Here is a 19,455-nt window from a genome sequence, read left to right on the forward strand (position 1 = left end):
TTATGCACTGAGATTATTTAGAACAGAGGTGCATAACCTTTTTCGGTCCAAGGGCCAAATTGTCATACCGCTACCCTTCAGTATTCACTATTAACCAACATCTGAGAAGTGCCAAAAATCACTGTACAGTGCAAATGCCCCCCCCCCCCCAGGAAACCTACTACTGCATTTGTGCAAAAAGTAACATAGAACCCAGAAGAGACTACAATACACTACAGACGATAATAGTGATGATGAACATGAATAATAATTATTCTTGTATTTATATAGCGCACACAGAGTACACAACGTTGCACAGATAATTGTGAATAACTGGCTGCACACAGGGGCTATGATAGACCACAGTACTGTGCTCTGCCTGTAGCCAACCAATTATACTCAGGGACAGTCTGGCCCGCCGGGGGGGGGGGGGGGCGGTGAATCCCCCGATGGGCTCTGACTCCTGTCACTATGGCATCGGATCCATGGGAGGCCCCTGCCACTGGCTGTAATAGTACTCGATGCAGCCGGAAACGGCCACTTAAGTACTATCACTGACTGTAGCTGACACAGTGAGTGCAACGCCGACGGGTGCTTTCCGTGACGTCATTGCACGGTCGTGCATTTCTCCCAGTGGCACAAGCTACAGGATCAGGTGAGGTGATTTTTTTTTGCTGTTGGCAAAAGAGAGGAGCCTTAATAAAATATAGAGGGAGGGGGGAACCTTAATAAAATATGAAAGGGTTGGGGGGGGGGCTTAATAAAATATGGAGGAGAGCTTAATAGTATATGGAGGGGGGGCCTTAATAAAATATGGAGGAGAGGTGGGAATGACAGTGTGCTTGGGGGGGGGGGGGTGGCAGTGTGAATGGGGGCCTTAATAAAATATGGAGTGGGGATGGTAGTGTGCATGGGGGGCCTTAATAAAATATGGAGGGGGAGATGGCAGTTTGCATGGTGGGCTCAATAAAATATGGAGGGGGTGGCTGTGATTATGGGGTGCCTTAAAGGGGTTATCCGGGTTTAAAAAATTTCTTATGGCCGGGCTGGGGAGGGCTATTTAAACACAATAAACATGTACTTACCTCCTCCGGTTCTGCCGATGTCCCGCGCCGCTGCCAGTCTTCTCTGTGCGCCGGTTTCATTACAAGTGCGCACAGAGAGCTTCCGGCTGGCCGGATGCTCCCATGCGACACCATCTCCCAGGGCTTACAACGCTGAGAGATAGGGACGGATGGGAGGAGCCGGCCATATCGCGGACCGGAAGCTCCCTGTGCGCGGCTTCCGTGCCCCTGTAAACAAACAGGGGCACGGATCGAAGGGACCGCGGCGCGGGACATCAGCGGCACCGGACGAGGCAAGTACATGTTTAGTATGTTTAACTAGCCCTCCCCAGCCCGGCCCTAGGTAATTTTTAAAACCCGGATAACCCCTTTAATAAAATATGGAGGGGGGAATGGCAGTGTGCATGGGGGGGGGGTTATTAAAATCTGGAGGAGAGGCAGTGTGTATGACATTGTTTTATCCAGATGACATTATACTGTAAGTAACTATGGTATTTTTAGGGGCGCAGTGAGGGGATCTGCTTCCCAGAGCTGAACACATGTGCCAGAAAATTCTGCAACTAGATTTTACGATGATTCTGTCCCTGAAAAAGAAGACATGACACCTGTGAGGTACTAGATCCTACTTCTTCCTGTGTCAGATCAGTATTGCAGTCACTGACTAACCTTCTAGTGTGAGAGAGCTCCCAGCGTATGTAGTGTTATATAGTGAATATAACTACTATAATACTATCTCCTAGGTACAAGAATATAACTACTATAATACTGCCCCTATGTACAAGAATATAACTATATTTAATACTGCCCTCCATGTACTAGTATATAACTACTATAATCCTACCCCCTATGTACAAGAATATAACTATATTTAACCCCTTCCCGACACGCGCCGTACTAGTACAGCGCGCGCCGGGTCCCGGTGCATGGAGAGGGCTCGCATATTGCAGCAAAGGCTTACCGGTAACACCCGCGATCGCCGCCGGCAATGCTGCCGGCGGCTTCAAAGAGATGGCGCCGAAGGGGCGCCGCCATCTTGTTGTGGATCGCTGCTCCCCAATGACGTCACGGGGAGCGGCGATCCGTCGCCATGGTAACCTCGGGTGTTCCGAACACCCGAGGCTACTTCGTTTTAACCCATGTATTACAATGTGCTAATTGCACATTGTAATGCATGGGGAGTAAAATCCACATATACTGCCATACTGTAGTATGGCAGTATATGATAGGATCGATCAGACTACCTAGGGTTAGAGTACCCTAGGGAGTCTGAAAAATAGTAAAAGTAAAAATAAAAAAAAGTTAAAAAAAAAAAATTATAATAAAAAAACCTAAAAATTAAAATCACCCCCCTTTCCCTAGAACTGATTAATAAATAAACAGTAAAAATCATAAACACATTAGGTATCGCCGCGTCCGAAAATGCCCGATCTATCAAAATATGATAATGTTTTTTCACTATGTTTAACCCCGTAACGGAAAATAGCGTCCAAAGTCGAAAATGGCATTTTTTGGCCATTTTGAAAAATATTAAAAAATTAATAAAAAGTGATCAAAAGGTCGCACAGTCCCAAAAATTATAGTAATGAAAACGGCATCAAAATTCGCAAAAAATGACACTATCCACAGCTCCGTACACCAAAGTATGAAAAAGTTATTGGCCCCAGAAGATGGCAAAATAAAAAAAAAATATTTTGTACAGGAGGTTTTAATTTTTGTAAATGTATGAAAACATTATAAAACCTATACAAATTTGGTATCCACGTGATCGTACCGACCCAAAGAATAAAGTAGACATGTCATTTGGGACGCAGAGTGAAAGCTGTAATATCCAAGCCCACAAGAAAACGTCACAAATGTGGTTTTTCACCATTTTCACTGCATTTGGAATTTTTTTCCCGCTTCCCAGTACAAGCCATACAATATTAAATACCGTCACTATGAAGTGCAATTTGTTACGCAGAAAATAAGCCATAACACAGCTCTTTATGTGGAAAAATAAAAAAGTTATAGATTTTTGAAGTTGGTGAGTGAAAAATGGAAGTGAAAAAACTAAAAAAGGCCAAGTCGTTAAGGGGTTAATACTGCCCTCCATGTACTAGTATATAACTACTATAATCCTACCCCCTATGTACAAGAATATAACTATATTTAATACTGCCCTCCATGTACTAGTATATAACTACTATAATCCTACCCCCTATGTACAAGAATATAACTACTATAATACTGCTCCTGTGAACAAGAATATAACTACGATAATTGATTAACCCCTTAACGCTGAAGCCACTTTTCACCTTCCTGACACGGCCCATTTTTTAAAATCTGACATGTGTCTATTTAAGTGGTTATAATTTTGGAACGCTTTAACATATCCAGTTGATTTTGAGATTGTTTTTTCGTGACACATTGTACTTCATGTTGGTCGAGAAATTTAATCAATATGTTAAGTATTTATTTATGAAATAAATGGAAATTTGCCAAAAATTTTGAAAAAAACAATGTTTTCAAAATTCAAAATTTTCTACTTTTTGGAAAGTTAGTCATATCACTAAAATAACTTGATAACTGACATTTTCCATATGTCTGCTTTAACTTGGCATCATTTTTCAAACATCTTTTCCTTTTTTAGGATGTTAGGAGGCTTATAACTTTAGGTGCAATTTTTCAGATTTTCACGAAAATCATCAAAACCTACTTTTGGAGGGTCAGTTTAGTTAGAAGTGACTTTATAAGGCCTACATGATAGAAACCCCCCACAAATGACACCATTTTAGAAACTACACCCCTCAAAATATTCATAACAACCTTTGGGAATTTTGTTAACCCTTTGAACGTTTCATGAGGGTGAAAGATAAATGAAAGTGAAATTACAGAAATGTAATTTTATCTTACAATAGATTCATTGAACACTAAAATTTGCACCTTCACAATGGGTTAAAAAGGAAAATGCATTTTACCATGTTTAGGGCAATTCCTCCTGAGCATGCCAATGCCCATTTTGTCACTGTACCCTGCTGTACGGGCACAGGGGGGCACTTGGAATGGAAAGAGCGTTGTTTCGTTTTTGCAGGGCAAATATGGCTGAAAAAGTTTTCATGTGTCAGGATGAATTTGGAGAGCCCTAATGGTACCAAAACAGAGGAAAGCCCCAACAAGAGACACCATTCTGGAAAGTACACCCCTTGGAGAGTTTAGCAACGTGTAATTTGTGTATTTGCCCAAACAGGTGTTTGATTCAATTAGGCCCCAAAAGGGAAAAAAGGTGAAAATGTTCTCAAAAAAGTCACTTTTACCCCAAATTTTTGTAAGCCACAAGGGATAAAAGATGAAACAACTCCCATAAATGTGTAAAACTATTTCTCCTAAGCACAGAACTGCACCACTTTTGCATATAAAGTGTTGTATGGGTACACAGTAGGGCTCAGAAGGGAAGGAGGGGCTTTGGCCTTTTAGAAGCCAGATTTGACAATCATCCATTACATGTGTCAGGATGCATTTGGAGAGCCCTAGTGGTACCAAAACAGAGGGGAACCCCAACAAATGTCACCATTTTGGAAAGTGCACCCTTTGGAGAATTTAGCAAGGTGTAATATGTGTATTTTCCCCCACAGGTGTTTGCTTCAATTAGGTCCCTAAAAGGAAAAAGATGAACATTTTCCCAAAAAAGTCACTTTTACGGCTAATTTTTGTATCCCATAAGGCATTAAAGATAAAATAACCCCAAAAAATGTGTACTAGCATTTCTCCCGAGTATAAAATTGCCCCACACATGCAAATAAAATGTTGTATGGGTACGCAGTGAAGCTCAGAAGGGAAAGAGGGGCGTTGGCCTTTTAGAAGCCAAATTTGACAAACATCCTTTACATGCATTTAGATAGCCGTAGTGGTACCAAAACAGAGGGGAACCCCAACAAGTGTCACCATTTTGGAAAGCACACCCCTTAGAGAATTTAGTAAGGTGTAATATGAGTATTTGTCCATATAGGTGTTTGATTTAATTAGGGCTTAAATAGATAAAAGGTGAACATTTTCTTATAAAGGTCATTTTACTCCTAATTTTTTATAGCCACAAGGGATAAAAAAAATGTAATAACCCCCCAAAATGTGTAAACCTATTTCTCTCGAGTGTAGAAGTACCCAACATGTGTATATAAAATGTTGTATGGGCGCACAGTAAAAGGGAAGGGGGATGTTTGCCTTTTAGAAGCCAAATTTGACAGAAATGTTTGACATGCATTTGGAGAACCCTAGTGATATAAAACAGATAAGAATCCGAAAAGTGACCCTAATTTTTGAACACACACCCCTTAGAGAATTTTGCAATGTGTAATATATGTATTTGACCCTACAGGTGAATGATCCAATTAGGCCCTAAACATTAAAAAGGTGAAAATTTTCCTATAAATGTCACTTTACTCCTAATTTTTGTAAGCCACAAGGGATAATATATTAAATAACCCCGAAAAAGGTGTAAAACTATTTCTCCTGAGTGTAGAAGTACCCCACATGTGCATATAAAATGCTTTATGGGCTCACAGTAGAGGAAAAGAGGGGTGTTTGTCTTTTAGAGGCCAAATTTGCAAGAAATCCTTCACATGTGTCAGGATACATTTGGAGAGCCGTAGTGGTACCAAAGCGGAGGAAAACCCGAAAAGTGACCCTAATTGTTGAATGTACACCCCTTGGGGAATTTAGCAAGGTGTAATATGTGGTGTAGTGTAATACACGTCGTGAAATGAGCATTTGAACATACAGGTGGTTTCCAAATACGATGTGCGATGGAGTCCAAGATGGAAATTGCAATTATTTCTGGAACGTTCAGTGCCCGTTACGTGGCGCCCCTTATGAAATAATGGAGGGGTATAGGGAGCAACGTGACCTACCAGTTGTTAAATTATTCATTTTACTGAATTCACAACAGGTTGGGCGTGAATTGTGAATGTGTTGCGTATAAGGAGGTAGAATAGACCAGGGGACCAACTAAACTTTTGTCACACTTGGAGTTCTCGCAGGTCTCTTAGTAGTATATAGTGTCCATCCTTAGTATATAGTGTCCATCCTTAGTATATAGTGTCCATCCTTAGTATATAGTGTCCATCCTAACTCCTCTTTTGGAACAAACTCTTTTCTGAGTCCTTCCTTTAGAAGCAGCAGAATTTACCGTGAAAATGCTGCCCTGACAAAATACAGGAACATCTAAACCAGAGGTACAGGGGCCCCGTCCTTCTTGTCCCAATATTAGTTTCCTAATATCTTCCTCTTGAAAACGGAGAAATGATACGGCAGGGCGTGCACATTGGAACAGCACATAAGAGTTGTACAGCGTAATCTGTACAATGTGCACGGCCAGCGCTTTTGTACCATATCTTCGTTTTTCGTAGGGAAATTATCGCCAAGTGTTGCTCTTATTCACCCTAGCGATGCCCATTGTGACGAATATTGCTGCTTTTAGATGGACCAAATCGACCAGCCAATAGCGGCAAACATGGACAGAGGGGGGCAGCAAAACCCCTCTGAACCACAAGGCAAAATCGGTGGCTGTCAGGAACAGCCGCCACCCTGCCACGATCACCGTGTCTACAGACATGGTGATCGGTATTACTGACGTCAAAAGTAAATTCGCTGCTATTGGCTCGTCTGAATTGATGAGCCAATAGCAGCGATAATAAACTGGGGGTGTGTGGGGGGGACGTAACCCTTCTGGTCCATGGGGCAGGATGGATGGCTGTCAGGAACAGCCGCAGTCTTACCCCGATCACTGTGTCTGACCGGTGTTGGCAAGTCACTACCCGCCGCACCGTTCTATTACAACGCGCGTTGGGAATAGGCTATACAATCTTTATTTTTTAAGCAATTTAGACAAATAAGGGATTATTTTTTGCGAGACGAGATGCACTGTAAAAAAAACTTTATTTTAGAGGGTGTTTAGCTTATCGAAGCAATTTTATTAACTTTTTTCGTGTGGAGGAAAATAAAATCATCAATTCTTGTTTTGGATTTTTAGCATTTTTTGGGGGGGTGTTCGCTGTAGCATAACAATAATATATTATCTTTATTCTACGGATCACTACGATTACGGTGATACCTCATTTATATAGTTTTATTTTTATTTGTCCAATTTTATTGAAGGAAAACTAGAATAGAAAAAATTGCATTTGTTTTAGTATTGCCATTTTATAGTGGTATAACTATAGTATTTTTTGGTTGACGGAGCTGGTTGTGAGCTTATTTTTTGCGTGACAAGTTGTTCTTTTCAGTGGTATCATTTTGGCGCTTGTAACTTTTTCGGATCACTTTTTAGAACATTTTTTGTAAAGCAATTTGATAAAAAGTTTTAATTTTTGGCAAGTTTTTGGGGGTTTTTTTTTACCACGTTCACCTAGAGGGTCCAATTATGATTAGGATTTATTGTACAGATTGTTACGGACGCGGCGATACCAAATAAGTGGGGTTTTTTTGTGATTTAGTGTATTTTATACTTTATTACTTGTGTAAAGGGAAATGTGGTGTTTGGGGGGACTTTCACTTTCTTTTATTATTTATTTTTATTTTAAAAAACCTTTATTTATTGTTTTAACTTTTTTCTTACAGCCGGGTCCTGCCAGAAGGCAGGACCCGGCTTCCGGATGAAGATCTCGCAGCCCCGGGCACCGGCAGTCGCGGGGGGGTCCGATTCCCCGCAGATTACATTTAAATGCCTCTGACACGCCGCGGTCAGCGCGACCGCGGCGTGTTAGGGGTTAACACCCGCGATCGGAGAAATCTCCGATCGCGGGTGTTAGAGGCAGGTGTCGGCTATAATATATAGCCGACACCCGCAGCTTCTGGCGCCGGCTCCGTTCAGGAGCCGGCGCCAGAAGCTTGACGTAATAATACTGCATTTTGCGGGAACGCACCTCCCGCCATGCAGTACTATTACGTCAAATGTCGGGAAGGGGTTAAGGACTAATAAACTATAGTCCGAAACGCGTTACCGCTGTATTTTTTGGTCGGTCCTGTGCGATTACCATTCTTGTAACTTCCATGGTGTTCTACTATTGGAATTTTTCCTCTGTTTTTTTAAGGATATGAAGAATAAATTTTTGGACATGTTTTAACAGCGAGTCTTTTTCCTTTGGATCTATCGGATGTTGAATGCTGGATTCCCTTCCTTTGCTTTTTGCCATCGTTTGTTTCTATATACCTGACCCTGGATTTCCGGACCAGCGTCACAGGGATTCCCTCTGCACCCGGCCAGATTACTCCACTTGCAAGATTGAAACCAACTGTGGGTGAGCCGTTACCGTAAACTTTTTTTCTTTGATTTATTATAACTACGATAACATTGCCCCACATGTACAAGAATAAAACTACTATAAAACTGCTCTCCCTCCTTCCACACACAGCTAGAGCCCCCCAGTCTTGTCCCTTTCCTCACTCAGGTAGCTCCCCTCTATGTCTGCTACCCACATTCTCACACAGAAAACTCCCCCAGGTCTCACAAATCAAGCCCCCCGGGTCCATTCCTCCATCCTCACACAGAAACCCCAACCCAGTTCTAGTTCCCCCCTCCGCAAAAAGAATGCCCCCACTCCTCCTCACACAGAATCACTTTCCCCCCAAGTCTGGGTCTTAGGACATGCCCCAGCAGTATATAGGTAGCCCTTTCACATGCCCCAGCAGTATATATTTAGTTCCCACACATGCTCAGCAATATATAGGCAGCCCCTTCACATGCCCTAGCAGTATATAGATAGCCCCCACACATGTCCACCAGTATATAAGTAGCCCCTAAACATGCCCCAGCAGTATATAGGTGCCCTCACACATGACCCAGCTTATACAAGGTACCACAGGTCTCCCCCATCACCACAGTAAACCACTAGCTTTGCCTCTGGTAGGGCCAAGTATAAGGGAAAATGATATGTGAATTCCAAGACATATCAGGTACCCCATTAATGAGCATAAAGGTGTTATACCAATTGCCAGCCGTCTATGGGATCAGCACATTCATCTGAAGGCCCACAAATTGAAAGGTATGGAAGCAGTAGTGGTTTATTATGAAAATTTTTACAGCTTGAAGCCAGGGCCGATTCTGGCCTTTTTGCTGCCTGAGGCGAAAATTTAAATGCTGCCCCCCCCCCCCTCTATTTCTCCGCACCCTACTTCCGATCCATTTCCGATCTGAATATGCCCATGACATTAACAACAATTGATAACATACTCACACAGCGCTACCAGATCACTAGGACTACACACGCTGGTGCTGTTTCACACATTAGTATTCAATAAGTGACACAGACATATACTGACAGAAACCCCTAACAGTCAGGGGTGCACCTAGCCTTTCTGCTGCCTGAGGCGAACTATAGAAAAACGCCCCCCCCCCTCTATACATGTAAAATATCAAGGAGTGTCAGGACCAGACCCAATAATTTAGGTTAAATGTGAAAATAAAGCACCCCAAAATACATAGAGCGTGCCCCCATATACCATATAATACATACAGCGTGCCCCCATATACCATATAATACATACAGCGTGCCCCCATATACCATATAATACATACAGCATGCCTCCATATAATACATACAGCGTGCCGCCATATACCATATAATACATACAGCGTGCCCCCATATACCATATAATACATACAGCGTGCCCCCATATACCATATAATACATACAGCGTGCCGCCATATACCATATAATACATACAGCGTGCCGCCATATACCATATAATACATACAGCGTGCCCCCATATACCATATAATACATACAGCGTGCCCCCATATACCATATAATACATACAGCGTGCCCCCATATACCATATAATACATACAGCGTGCCCCCATATACCATATAATACATACAGCGTGCCCCCATATACCATATAATACATACAGCGTGCCCCCATATACCATATAATACATACAGCGTGCCGCCATATACCATATAATACATACACTGTGCAGCCATATACCATATAATACATACAGCGTGCCTCCATATACCATATAATACATACAGCGAGCCACCATATACCATATAATACATACAGCGTGCCCCCATATACCATATAATACATACAGTGTGCCCCCATATACCATATAATACATACAGCGTGCCCCCATATACCATATAATACATACAGTGTGCCGCCATATACCATATAATACATACAGCGTGCCGCCATATAGTATATTTTACATGTTGGCACGCTGAATGTACACACACACATACAGATTATATATATATATAAACAGTATATACAGCAAATATACAGACATACATATATACATACATACGAATACAAATACACACAGACACATTTATACATACACACACATATACATACATAGAAGTTACCTTCACTCTTTTCTTCTTTTCTCTTGTCCATTGTCCTCTGGTGGGGGGGGGGGGTGTTGCCGGGGATGTCGGAGCGGGGAGGGGGCTTTGAGGCAGTGACGGACCGAGGGGGGTGCGAAAACGGAGCATGAGGGCGGAATCGGAGCGGGGGGGGACCAGCGCGGACATTGGGCTGGGGCGGGGAGTGGTAGCCTTGCCGGGCCGGTGGATGAGATAGGCGGGCTGCGGGGGGGGGGCGGGTTGCTGGAGTAAGTGTCAGCAGGCGCGCAGGGGGAAGTGTAGAGCGGCGCGCAGGGGGAAGTTTCTGTGGGCGCGCAGGTACACGTTGTTAAATGGATGGGCGGGCTGTGGGGGGAAGTGTCGTCCCGCGCGCAGGTACAGGTGCCGGCCGCGGGCGGGCGGGTGGATGTGATGGGCGGCGGAATGTGGGTGGGTCGGAGAGATGTACCGGCCGGAACACATGCCGGCGTGCGGGAGCCCAACGCCGCCCCCTAGTGTAGCAGGGTGCGCGCCGCCTGAGGCGAGAATCTCAACTCGCCTCATGGCAGGTGCGCCCCTGCTTGAAGCTTGTTAAATACTTCAGCTTTTCAGCAGAATGTTCACCAATCATATCCACCAAAGTTGGGATGTGTCCATATTCATACAACTAATTACATACACTGAGATCATGTTACCACACTGATCATAGTAAGAGTGCAGCTTAGTGCCTCCATATCGAATTTGTAATGCTGTTCATGATCAAATGACGGTTGGTGATATATCCCCCTAAATATAAGGGACAAAAAAAATATAAAAATTCACACTCTACCCAAGGTTGCTGTTTGTTTTATAGTCCTGTGGGTTGAACAATGACTTTTTATCTGAATTTTCCCCTCTTCTTTTATTTCGGACCCTCCATTTTCTACAGTATGATACTTATCTGTCATTCACCAGCCCGTGAATGCATTCTAATATTTGATGCAACAGCATTGTTGTCTGGAAGCCGTGGTTAACAAGTGAGCCCCCAGCCCTTGGCTTTACTTTGTGTCTCCTAGCCATCAGTGGTAAGTGGCTTTGACACTTGCTTCCAGGACCATGTTTATGTCTGACACACAGCTGTACATTTATGAATAAAATATATTAGAAATATGTTCCCAACACTCCGCCCCACAATATCAACAATCATCTGAAATGACAGTTACTCTTTAACCTCTTCCCGCTCAGCGTCCGATATATCGGACGCTGAGCTCAGTGACTTAGCGCTCAGCGTCCGATATATCGGACGCTGAGCTGATGCCGGTTTGGCTCAAGATCTGAGCCGAACCGGCATCGGGAAAGACGGGGTGCCGGCTGTGACTGATAGCCGGCACCCCAGTGTAACACCCGCGATCGGAGTTGACTCTGATCGCGGGTGCTTAACCCGTTAAATGCCGCGGTCAGCGCGACCGCGGCATCTAACATGTATCTGGGGGGTCTTTCCCCCACGATCGCCCCCCCCCGAACCGTTTTCGGGGTGCGCCGATCGTTGCTATAGTAACTCTGGGGTCCGATCTGGACCCCAGAGTTACCTGCAAGAATTGCCAGTAAGATGGCGTCTGTGACATCATCTTACTGGCACAGTGCCAGCCTATGCAAGTGTATAGGCTGACACTGATAATACTCTGCAATACATGAGTATTGCAGAATATTATCATGAAGAAGCAATCAGAAGATTGCTTCTTCATGTCCCATGGTATAAAAGTGAAAAAGTAAAAAAAAAAATGTTATTCAATAAAAAAAATAAAGTAATAAATCACTAAAAATGCCCAAAACCCCCAAAACATATAAAGAGACATATAACTAAAAAAAAAGTCTAAATCATAACACAAACCCCACATATATAGTATCACCGCGTCCGTAACAACCCGTAGAATAAAAGTAAATCATTATTGAACCCCCACGATAAACGCCGTAAAAAAAACTGCTATAAACCTTCCAAAAATTATGATTTTTAGCTATTCAATCCCACAAAAAATGCTATAAAATGCGATCAAAAAACCATGTGTACTCCGACATGATACTGGTGCAAAATACAACATGTCCCGCAAAAAACAAGCCATCAACCAGCTCCGTAGCCAAAAAAGTAACAATGTTATGCCACTTGGAAGACGGCAATACATAAATGATAGATTTTTCCCCACATTAGGGTTTTGTTTGACAAATTTAGTAAAACGTAAGAAAATATATTCAAGTCTGGTATCCCCGTAATCGTATCAACCCATAGAATAAAGATAACATGATTATTAGTCTATACGGTGAACACCAAAAAAAAAAAGAGTAAAAAATCCAGTACAGAATTGATGCTTTTCTACTCCTGCCCTCAAAAAAAGTTCCTAAATTTTCAACAATAGGTGATACCAACCCCAAAATGGTAACAATGGAAAAAGCATCTCATCCCGCAAAAAAAATGGCATCACATGGCCCCAATAACGCAAAAGCGAAAATTTTATAGCCTTCAAAAGGGGCCAATGAGGAAACTAAAATCCTGGCAGCTGCAGGGCGCTCCTTCCCTTCTGCGTCTCGCTGTGCGCCCATAAAACAAGTAACGGCCACATGTGGGGGGTCTTTGTACTCAGGAGAAATTGCAGAACAAATTGTATGGTGGGTTTTCTCTTTTTATATTTTGGAAATGTGTAAATTTTAGTGCTAAATGAACGTATAAGGGAACAATTTGACCATTCTAAATTTCACCTCCATTTTGATTCAATTACTATGAAGATCTCAAGAGGTTAACAATCTTCGTAAAAGCGGTTTCTGATAGCTTGAGGGGTGCAGATTTGAAAATGGGTTGGTTATATACGGGGGTTTTGATGCTAAATATGTAAAATTTCATTCCAAACTGTATTTATCCCCAAAATAGTCAATTCTGAAAATCCGGAAAAGCGATATTCTTTTTGTAAGCTGTGTGACATCAAAATAAATTATCCAGACATATCAAAAATTATGAAAATGTAAAGTAGACAAATGGGAAATGTTATTCAGCAACTTATTTAGGTGGTAAATCTATCTGCCTGGAAACGCAAATTTATCATATTTTCTTTTTTTTTGTAAATAAACGCAAAACTTATCAGCCAAAATTTACCACTAAAATGAAGTACAACATGTGGGGAAAAAACAATCTCAGAATCGTTTTGATAAGTAACAGTGTTCAAAAGTTATAACCATATAAAGCGACGCAGGTCAGAATCCAAAAAATCAGGCTGAGCCTTAACCTGCAAAATGGCTGCGTCCTTAAGGGGTTAAGATTTTACACCCAGCAGCATCTGTATCCATGTGTTGTGCCTCCAATTTGAATTGCTGGAGGGGAGGGATCTGGTACGTCTGTTTTAGCACAAAACTGTATTTAAAGTACAACACTTATAACTATGAACAAACAATTAACAATACATTTACCAGAAAACGTCACCGGCATGCTTGGTTGTGCCTTACCTTATGCAAAAATCCTGAGTCCTTATCACAGGGTAGAAAAAAAATGATGAGCTACCAATAAGGCAATATGTCCTCTCACCGGACAGAATTCGCAGCTTTATAAAAAAAGGCGAGTCTCAAATCCCAGGGACTATTTCTTCTGTATATTGTCTGTCGAAACACAAGGAATTTATTTTTTGGAGCAGTATAGTAATACTAATGAGTCTAGACAGGGTCGGCTCCAGGTTTCAGTAGGCCCCTGGGCGACAGAGCCTCAGTGGGCCCATTTTCAGTGAACTCACGTGGCGCCATTAAAAATTCAGAAACTAAAACAGCCTCCTGTTCCCTAAAATATTCCCTAGTTTATCATACCAAACAGCCCCCTCACGGATATTTTATGTAAGCCCCCCTCACACCCTATGGATTCAGTAGATACAGCCCCCCTCACCCCATGGATTCATTAGATACAGCCCCCCTCCTTACATAAACACCATGACTAAGAACGGTTAACCCGTTCGAAACGCGTTGGATTGTAAAGGGAACATTGGAAACAATGCTGTGGATGTGTGAATTTGACTAAATAAAGTCTTGAAGTTTTCCTAGAACATGGCTGGTCTGTCAAGAGTTTTTCACATGCAATTGAGACCTCAACAAACGAGGTAAAGTCCATGCCGGTTCCGGAGTATACAGGGGCTAGAGGTGAGCTGGAACTTCCCCTTCCTTTTCACGTGAGCTTCCTTACATAAAGCCTTATGAGCAGGGTCGGTCTGGCCCGCCGGGGGGGGGCGGTGAATCCCCCGGTGGGCCCCGACTCCTGTCACTATAGCATGGGCCTTTAATCGAGGCTGCTCCTCTACTACTAACAATAGTATTTGCATCATTCAGATGCAAGTACTATTTCTTACAGCACCGCGCAGGACCTCCTGTGCGGCGCTGCTGTGACACAGGAAGCCCTTGCTAGCGCTTCCTGTGTCACTACCACAGAAGCAGCAAGAGGAGCGAACAGGAGGAGGAGCGAGGGGGAGGAAGCGCGGGAGCACCACATTCAAATCTGTGGCTGCTCTCCCTGGAGGTGCAGGCCCGGCAGAGCTGACAGGAGAAGCCCCGCCCACCAGCCCGGGCCTCCTGCACAGAGGAGACAGCTCCATCCACTGCCTGACCTGGACCTGCTGCTGGATATGAGGTAAGTGTAATGTGTATATGTATGTGTCTTCCCTGTGTATGTGTGTTTTGTCATGTGTATATATGTGTGTACAACATGTCCTGTGCTTGTATATAGACTGATGACATGTAATAGCTGTATATATAGGTGTAATGTGTTCTATATGTGTGTATATAATGGTATAACATGTATTAGGTGTGTATATATATATATATGTATATATATATATATATGTATGTGTATATACAGGTTTTACATGTGATATATGTGTGTATATGCAGGTATACCATATAAAGGGTGTAGATATAGGTGTAATGTGTGTGTGTGTGTGTATATACTGGTATAACATGAAATAGGTTTATATATAGGTGTAATGTGTGTGTATATTTATATATAGTGATTGCTGGGGAGCTGTATACAGTGATTACTGGGGGAGCTGTATACAGTGATTGCTGGGGGGCTGTATACAGTGATTGCTGGGGGAGCTGTATACAGTGATTACTGGGGGAGCTGTATATAGTGATTACTGGGGGGCTGTATACAGTGGTTGCTGGGTGAGCTGTATATAGTGATTGCTGGGGGAGCTGTATACAGTGATTGCTGGGGGAGCTGTATACAGTGATTACAGGGGGAGCTGTATACAGTGGTTGCTGGGGGAGCTGTATACAGTGATTGCTGGGGGAGCTGTATACAGTGATTGCTGGGGGAGCTGTATATAGTGATTACTGGGGGAGCTGTATATAGTGATTACTGGGGGAGCTGTATATAGTGATTACAGGGGGAGCTGTATACAGTGGTTGCTGGGGGAGCTGTATACAGTGATTACTGGGGGAGATGTATATAGTGATTGCTGGGGGAGCTGTATACAGTGATTGCTGGGGGAGCTGTATACAGTAATTGCTGGGGGAGCTGTATATAGTGATTGCTGGGGGAGCTGTATATAGTGATTGCTGGGGGAGCTGTATACAGTGATTGCTGGGGGAGCTGTATATAGTGATTGCTGGGGGAGCTGTATACAGTGATTGCTGGGGGAGCTGTATACAGTGATTACTGGGGGAGCTGTATATAGTGATTGCTGGGGGAGCTGTATACAGTGATTGCTGGGGGAGCTGTATATAGTGATTGCTGGGGGAGCAGTATATAATGATTGCTAGGGACCTGTATAAAGTGATTGCTGGGGGAGCTGTATACAGTGATTGCTGGGGGAGCTGTATATAGTGATTGCTGGGGGAGCTGTATACAGTGGTTGCTGGGGGAGCTGTATATAGTGATTACTGGGGGAGCTGTATACACTGATTGCTGGGGGAGCTGTATACGGTGGTTGCTGGGGGAGCTGTATACACTGATTACTGGGGGAGCTGTATACGGTGGTTGCTGGGGGAGCTGTATACAGTGATTACTGGGGGAGCTGTATACAGTGATTGCTGGGGGAGCTGTATATAGTGATTGCTGGGGGAGCTGTATACAGTGGTTGCTGGGGGAGCTGTATACAGTGGTTGCTGGGGGAGCTGTATATAGTGATTGCTGGGGGAGCTGTATATAGTGATTGGTGGGGGAGCTGTATACAGTGATTACTGGGGGAGCTGTATACAGTGATTGCTGGGGGAGCTGTATATAGTGATTACTGGGGGAGCTGTATACAGTGGTTGCTGGGGGAGCTGTATATAGTGATTGCTGGGGGAGCTGTATATAGTGATTACTGGGGGAGCTGTATATAGTGATTGCTGGGGGAGCTGTATACAGTGATTGCTGGGGGAGCTGTATACAGTGGTTGCTGGGGGAGCTGTATATAGTGATTGCTGGGGGAGCTGTATATAGTGATTGCTGGGGGAGCTGTATACAGTGATTACTGGGGGAGCTGTATACAGTGGTTGCTGGGGGAGCTGTATACAGTGATTGCTGGGGGAGCTGTATACAGTGATTGCTGGGGGAGCTGTATACAGTGATTGCTGGGGGAGCTGTATACACTGATTGCTGGGGGAGCTGTATACGGTGGTTGCTGGGGGAGCTGTATACACTGATTACTGGGGGAGCTGTATACAGTGGTTGCTGGGGGAGCTGTATACAGTGATTACTGGGGGAGCTGTATACAGTGATTACTGGGGGAGCTGTATACAGTGATTACTGGGGGAGCTGTATACAGTGATTACTGGGGGAGCTGTATATAGTGATTGCTGGGGGAGCTGTATACACTGATTACTGTACGCTGTATATATTTTGTACTACATGGCGGTACACTGTATGCATTTTGTACTACATGGCGGTACACTGTATGCATTTTGTACTACATGGCGGTACACTGTATGCATTTTGTACTACATATTACATATATGGGGGGTGGTCTCTCTATGGCTCGCCTCGGGCAGCATAAAGGCTTAAATTCTTCACCCCTGTATTAGAGGCCCCTGCCAATGGCTGCAGTAGTACTCAATGCGGCCGGAAGCGGATGCTTGGGTACTATCACTGAGTGCGTGCACCGCACTCAAACCTTAGATGCTGGAGGGAATGGCAGCATGTATGGGGATAGCAGTTTGCATGGGGGGCATTAATAAAATATGGAGGGGGGGATGGCAGTGTGTCCGATCAGTATTGTAGTCCCTGACTTACCTTCTAGTGTGAGACTGCTCTCAGCTAATATACTGTTATATCTATAGGGTCAGAGAGCCTGGGGTGACTTGTCTTTGTGGTGCGGGCACCAGAGTAGGGTTATTGTCATCAGTTCTTATAAAGGTTTTCAGCATTTCCTTATTGGAAGGTTGGTGCAGTGCGAACACTTACATCCCTAACCACAGCCCAGCCACCAGCAGAAAGCCCTGGAAACCAGGGGTAACTCTTATACTATCCCTAACCACAGCCCAGCCGCCAGGAGAAGCCCTGGAAACCAGGGGTAACTCTTATACTATCCCTAACCACAGCCCAGCCACCAGCAGAAGCCCAGGACACCAGGGGTAACTCTTATACTATCCCTAACCACAGCCCAGTCACCAGCAGAAAGCCCAGGACACCAGGGGTAACTCTTATATTATCCCTAACCACAGCCCAGCCACCAGGAGAAGCCCGGGACACCAGGGGTAACTCTTAGGCCCCTTCCACACTAGCGAGTGTGATGCGATGAACTCGCATCACACTCGCAACGCAAGCTGCCGGGAACGCATGGCCCGAACGCTGCACCGCGGGAGTGAACTGACATGCTGAGTTCACTCCCGCGGTGCAGCGTTCGGGCCGTGCGTTCCCGGCAGCTTGCGTTGCGAGTGTGATGCGAGTTCATCGCATCACACTCGCTAGTGTGGAAGGGGCCTTATACTATCCCTAACCACAGCCCAGCGACCAGCAGAAAGCCCGGGAAACCAGGGGTAACTCTTATACTATCCCTAACCACAGCCCAGCGACCAGCAGAAAGCCCGGGAAACCAGGGGTAACTCTTATACTATCCCTAACCACAGCCCAGTCACCAGCAGAAAGCCCGGGACACCAGGGGTAACTCTTATACTATCCCTAACCACAGCCCAGCCACCAGCAGAAGCCCGGGACACCAGGGGTAACTCTTATACTATCCCTAACCACAGCCCAGCGACCAGCAGAAAGCCCGGGAAACCAGGGGTAACTCTTATACTATCCCTAACCACAGCCCAGCGACCAGCAGAAAGCCCGGGAAACCAGGGGTAACTCTTATACTATCCCTAACCACAGCCCAGTCACCAGCAGAAAGCCCGGGACACCAGGGGTAACTCTTATACTATCCCTAACCACAGCCCAGCCACCAGCAGAAGCCCGGGACACCAGGGGTAACTCTTATACTATCCCTAACCACAGCCCAGCCACCAGCAGAAGCCCGGGACACCAGGGGTAACTCTTATACTATCCCTAACCACAGCCCAACCACCAGCAGAAGCCCGGGACACCAGGGGTAACTCTTATACTATCCCTAACATTAATGCCCTGAGGTGATATCACCACTGCAGCTCCTGTACACAAACCAAGAGCGAGCACTAGCAGAAAAGGTGGGAGAAAGGGCTTAGCTTATCCTCTGCATCACTGCCCCCGCTAGTGCTTACAAATTCCCTCATCCCAGAATATTTATATGCAGTAGTAGGTGGGCCCCCAAAATCAATTTCACTGGTGGGCCCCAGGCACCCCAGTCCGACCCTGCTTATGAGGGCCCCCCTGCAGCTCTGGGACCCAGATTCTAGGAGCTCATACACACAGCATACGATATAGATGTGTGTCCAGGGCATGACCCGGATTGACCTATACGGTTGGTAGCGCTGGCACTTCTATTCTGGCTAGAGGGGAAACACCTGCAGCGCACACAGTGACTGTAGTGCCATGGCAGCGGTACCGGGCAGTGGTAGCTCCTCAGACCAGCCGCAGCAGCACCTCCACCTCTGCGTGCGGGCAGCCAGCTGCACGGCCCTCCACTTGTCACTGGAACTGGCAGAGCCACGCCCACACATCTCATTCATCCGCACACTGGCCG

This window comes from Engystomops pustulosus, chromosome 4, assembly GCF_040894005.1.
Source record: "Engystomops pustulosus chromosome 4, aEngPut4.maternal, whole genome shotgun sequence".
In the NCBI taxonomy this organism is placed as follows: Eukaryota; Metazoa; Chordata; class Amphibia; order Anura; family Leptodactylidae; genus Engystomops; species Engystomops pustulosus.